This window comes from Panthera uncia, chromosome D2 (assembly GCF_023721935.1).
Source record: "Panthera uncia isolate 11264 chromosome D2, Puncia_PCG_1.0, whole genome shotgun sequence".
In the NCBI taxonomy this organism is placed as follows: Eukaryota; Metazoa; Chordata; class Mammalia; order Carnivora; family Felidae; genus Panthera; species Panthera uncia.
Genome location: NC_064818.1, coordinates 55,955,146 through 55,961,145, shown reverse-complemented (window position 1 = coordinate 55,961,145; position 6,000 = coordinate 55,955,146). Strand labels below are relative to the sequence as shown.

At 36.8% G+C, this 6,000-nt stretch overlaps 1 long non-coding RNA gene across 1 annotated transcript in view; it reads right to left on the bottom strand.

Annotated features, from left to right (window-relative positions):
• Positions 1-1,442: 1,442 nt before the first annotated feature.
• LOC125932865 (uncharacterized) overlaps positions 1,443-6,000 on the bottom strand; it is a 29,185-nt gene continuing 24,627 nt past the window's right edge. Inside the window, exon 3 of the long non-coding RNA XR_007460772.1 lies at positions 1,443-1,762. This is a non-coding gene — a long non-coding RNA (uncharacterized LOC125932865). The remainder of the gene's footprint in view (positions 1,763-6,000) is intronic.

Below are 6,000 nucleotides of genomic sequence, written 5' to 3'. Positions count from 1 at the left end.
CTGCTCAGAGGTACATGTTTATGTAACAAATACTTACCGAATGCTTTATCTAGCAATATTTTCAATTTTTAACATTCATGTAATAGGTATGATGTAGTGGTTACAACCTGAGGCTTTTAAGCCTGGTTCAAAGTCTGGCTCTACCTTTTACTAGCTGTGTAGATTGGAGCAGGATATTTATTGTCCCTAAATCTATTTCTCTTTTTTTAAATTTTTTTTAATGTTTATTTATTTTTGAAGGAGAGACAGAGTGTGGGGGCGGGGGGGGGGTGGCAGAGAGGGAGGGAGACACAGAATCCTAAGCAGGCTCCAGGCTCTGAGCTGTCAGCACAGAGCCCGACGTGGGGCCTGAACCCATGAACCGGAAGATCATGGCCTGAGCCGAAGTCGGTCGCTCAACCGACTGAGCCACCCAGGCACCCCGTGTTTCTCTTTTTATAAAATTGGTGAAATAATAATATATTATTTCATATATGCTGTAAATATTTGAAATATATATTCACAAATATGAAAATTTAAGAAACCTGCATTTCACATATATTATAAATAATTAATACATCATTTATATAGATAAAATAATTATTGTGTTGTGAGAATTAAATGAGATAATTTGTATAAAATCATAGCACAACAGCATGAGGAATATGGTCAGTGATACTGTAATAGTGATGTATGGGGACAGATGGTAGCTTCACTTGTGAAAATAACATAATGTATAAACTTGTTGAATTACTTACATTGTACACCTGAAACTACTGTAACATTGTGTGTCAACTGTACCAAAATTTTTTTTTAAATACCTACCACAATGCTAGGTACATATAAGCATTTTATGAAACATGCATTATTACAAAGAGCCTATTTTAAATGAGAACACAACAGTTCTCTAAGGCATAAGGTATTTATCTCACCTCTGCTATTTATTTTATGTTTTATAATGAAGTCTCAGAGAGGTTAAGTGACTTCCTTACAGACTCTACCACCTTTAAGTTGGGTTAGCTTTCCCTCCTGTGAATTTACAATGAATCTTCTTCTTACACTGTTAATGTATTAATTATAAGATAATGTAATATGTCATTCAGAATGACATATGGGCAGAGATCATGTTTGTTAGCTTAATTTCATAGAAGACTTCTGGTTACCCAGCTCACTGCCTGGCACAATAGTAAGTCTCCAGTGTATGATTATTGAGTGAATAGATTAATTACCAAGGTCACAATTTTTATGTAGTAAATCAGCCCTCCTGTTTCCTATTTCCATTCTTATTTACAAATATTATTGGCGTTATAACCATGCTTCTTAGGCACTACACTAGATTGAAAGAGTGAAGACTGTAGAGATACATAAAACACACTTTCTGTTCCGGGAATGTGTGTCTATTACAGGTAGGAGATGGATAGTATAGTAGCTTCTTTTGGCTCCAATAACAAACTACTATAAACGTGGTGGCATAAACAATAGCAGTTTATTTCCTCATGGTTCTGGAGGCTAAAAGTTCAAAATCAAGTTGTTGTCAAGGGCCTGCTTCTTTGAAGGCTCTTGAGGAGTCTCTGTTCCTTGCCTCTTCGAGCTTCTGGTAGTTCCAGACATTGCTTGGCTTCTGGCTCCATGACTTCAATCTCTGCCTCTGGTCACATTGCCTCCTTCTTTTCTATCTGTTCTCTGTGTATCTCTTATAAGGACACTTGACATTGGTGTTAGGGCCCTCACAGATACTCCAAGAGGATCTCATCTTTGTTCTTTAATTCAATCTGCAAAGACCCTTTTAAAAAAATAAAGTGACATTCATAAGTTCCATGGATTTGACATGATGGATATTTTGAGGGACCATTTTTTAGCCTACTACAGATAGTAATCACTGTCAACTCCATTTTTATGAAAGTACAAACAGTTGCTTACTTCAAGTGTGAGGAATGATTGTGTTGCCAACCATAAACGGAGGGATGGCAGTATCTACAAAACACAGCTTAGCCATGCTTAAGGATTGTCTTTTTAAAGTATATTAAGTTCTGAGTATCTTTCTAGCCACCCATGCTAAGTTCTTACTGAGAAATTTAATATGCATTCATCCCTCCCTGCCCCCCAACCCCCATCATAGAAAATAATGGAATACAGAGTCTATATTTTAAATTACTTGGCTACAAGTCCCTCACCCTATCTCCATCATTTCCAGTCATGTGGCTTTGGGTAAGTCTTGCCTGTAAAATAAGAATTAAAATAGTACTACCACATTGGGTTATTTTAAGGATTAAATGAATTAATACACAAAAGGCATTTAGAACAGTGCCTTACACATAGTAAGTCTTTAATTAGTTGATGTATATTAACTACTCTTAACTATTGTTATACTTGGCTTTATTGGGGATACAGGAGAAATATAAGACATGGTTCCTTTCCTTGAGGGGAATATAGAAATTTCATTTAGGGAAAATCTGGAAAATATAGGACTAACATAGTTGAGTTCTGGGTGAGGGATGAGAGACCAAAATCATGAAGTCTGTTTCAGAGGTTGTTATGGTAAATCATATGTGAAATAAGGGCGCCTGAAATGGAGCTGTAGAACAGAGTAGAAAGGTTGGGTAAGTAAAGAATTTTAAAGAACAGTGGACCAAGTCTTGGAAACTACTCTACTATGTTATGGGAGAAAAACAGTCTTTTTCTTAGTTCCACTGTCTTTCTAAAACCAGTATTGATTAGCCTTAATAAGATTCCTTCCAGAGCTCAAGTTTTCTGAATCTGAACTCTTCTGAATTTTGAGGAAATCCCATAGGTCCAATAATTTGTTCAGGTGAACTGAGTGCTAGAAGCCTAACCTAGTTCCAGCCTGTATGTTGTCTGAATTATTCTCTGCTGAATAATCTTTCCTTATCCTCACTCACTTCTGCTCTTATAGCTCTTGAAACACATGGACTTGGTCGCTCTATATGAGAGAAGACTTCCCAAATAAATTACATCTGCTTACATTTTTCTTTTTTCTTTTTTTTTTTTTTTCTCGTGGCCTCTTTTTAAACCTTTATTTTTTTTAATTTTTTTAACATTTTTTTTTAATATATGAAATTTACTGTCAAATTGGTTTCCATACAACACCCAGTGCTCATCCCAAAAGGTGCCCTCCTCAATACCCATCACCCACCCTGCCCTCCCTCCCACCCTGCCCTCCCTCCCACCCCCCATCAACCCATTTTTCTTTGAATACTTACTCTCCTTCTAGTTCATTCCTCTGATAGAAATACAGAGAAATAGCCAGGAAAAATAAGGGCAAAGGTCTTGAAAAAAGAGATGGCTGTTGTTTCTTTTCTTTGAATGATTAGTGTGATCTCACAGTAGATTTTTAGTTTGTAAGTATGCAGCTGAGTATAACTGATTCAGCCAGATATAGCAACATTATAATCTCAGCAACTCTTGCAGTTTCTCTATTAAATTTAATAAAATTGCATGAAAGGCAGTCACCCAAACACAAGTGAAAATTTTAAATAATTATTTAATTATTTTAGAATTACTATAATTCAGCTTTAATGTAGCTGTTATTCATTCAAAGAAGATAAATCTAGCATTTCATCTGCTCTATTGAATACCAGAATAACAAAACTGATAACGTTAAGCTTTCCCACTACTAAAGGTTTGATGTTATCTTTATTTAGCATCAGTTCCCTGCTTCCAAAATAGTACATCTCTAGTCATCTTCAGTTAGTGCTTTTAGCTGGAGAGAGTAAAAGTTACCAAAGCAGTAAGGTTTTCAGTTACTTTATAATGAATATATTGGGCCCAGAGTTGAATTATCATGCCTAACATGTAACTCAGAATTTTCCATGATCTCTTTCTTTGATCACCAGGTAATTATTTTCTCTATAAAGTTGCAGTCTTTATTTTTTCTTTTCTTTTCTTTTAGAGAGAGAGTGGGGGAGAAGGGCAGAGAGAGAGAGAGAGAGAGAGAGAGAGAGAGAGAGAATGCCAAGCAGGCTCCATGCTCAGCTCAGAGCCTGATGCTGGGCTCCATCCCAAGACCCTGAGACTATGACCTGAGCAGAAACCAAGAGTCAGATGCTCAGCAGACTGAGCCACCCAGGCACCACCCCGCCCCCCCCCCCCCAATCCAATGCAGGCTTTTAAAATCCCACATTAAGATACAGGTTTCCCCTGCTGTCTGAAAGTGTCTTTTAAGCCACTGTGCTTTTATGAAAGACCTACATTAATACCTGCTTTTGCAAACCTAAAAAAGGGGATTTTCCCTTTTACAAAATGGTAATCATTTCTTCACTTTATGCCATTCTGACTTACAAAAGGTTTCACAGGAATGCCAGACTTTCAGCTAGCAGGAGAAACCTGTATTTTATTTAGCATTACAGATTATTCTCTTTACTCACTCAAGCTCCCCTATATTTTGAACTTCTCTTTTGTTACTGTGTATGTGTGTGGTGGGGTTGGTAGTGGGGATATCGTGCATGATAAGGATGAGTATAGTTTTTTTTTTATTAAATGAATTATTTTGCTTTTGCCCATTTTGCTCATTATAGGCAATTTGCAGAATACAGACAGGTAGAAAAAAGGCAATTTGCAAAATATAGACAAATTTAAAACATTACCCAAATATACTTTTGGAAAATTCCAACGACAAAAATGAGCATATTAGCCAAGTGAAAAAATGCTATATTCTTGTTCTTATAAGTTGTTCATGTTTACTAAAGCAAATTTGGGATTTACCTTTTGATACCACTAAGATGTGATCATCAAAACCATCTAGTTCAGAAGTAATATATTTACATCGCAGGTGCTGTTTTATGTTTTGTGGACTTGGGTATTTTACTTTGGAGACAGCACTTTATTAGATGTGAGAAGTTACCTTCAGAGACAAAGATGTTTGTGGGCAGGAAATTCTTTGAGTATTCTTAGATAGCAATATATTGGAGGGATATTTTGAAATTAGTGTATCAGCTTAACACTTTTACTCGGGTAACAGCTTTTTATGAAAGATTTTTCTTTTTTTGTGGCAAAGTTGTGACTTGTAGTTCACCTAGACAGAAGATGGCTTATTTATTCAGGTAATTTTGACATACTGGCAATCATGCTTATATAGCTCAAACAGAAAATTACAAACACTGTCATTTTTTGTGTTACTACTTTGTTAAGAGTTTTCTTGGTAAGGGTTACCACAAACGCTGATTGATGGAAGACACAATTAACCCTAAATTTATAGTTCATTAGTGTAGTTTATTATTCCCACTTGATTTGTACATATCATTGCAAAATTATATTCTACAGTGGAAGCCTCTGCAGTTCTTGTAAGAAAAAAACATTCACAGAAGATTTTGGGTTGCTTAGTAAAATCTAGAAGAATACACACACAGTTCAACATGATGATGTTACTATTACATGACTCAGGAATCCAAATGTATAATTTATCATCTTAACAAAAGATCATGTAGGGGTGCCTGGGTGGCTTAGTTGGCTAACTGTCTGACTTTGGCACAGGTCATGATCTCCCAGTTCATGAGTTCAAACCCCATGTTGGGCTCTGTGCTGACAGCTCAGAGCCTGGAGCGTGCTTCAGATTCTGTGTCTCCCTCTATCTCTGCTCCTGCCCCACTCACGCTCTGTCTCTGTCTCTGTCTCCCTCTCTCTTTCTCTTCCTCTCTCAAAAAATAAGCATTAAAAAAATATATAAAAATCTTGGGTGCCTGGGTGGCTCAGTTGGCTGAGTGTCCAACTTCGGCTCAGGTCATGATCTTGTGGTTCACGAGTTTGAGCCTCGGGCTCTGTGCTGACAACTCAGAATCTGGAGCCTGCTAAGGACTCTATGTCTCCCTCTCTCTCTCTCTCTCTCTCTCTGCCGCCCCCCCCCCATACTCTCTCTCTCTCAAAAATAAATAAATGTTAAAAAGTAAAAAAAAATCATCTTTATCAAAAGTGTTTTTGATCTGTAAATAAGGAACATGCCCACATGGAGTTGTCCCCCAAAATATATATCTTATAAATACATTGAGAGATAACTGCATCAAATGA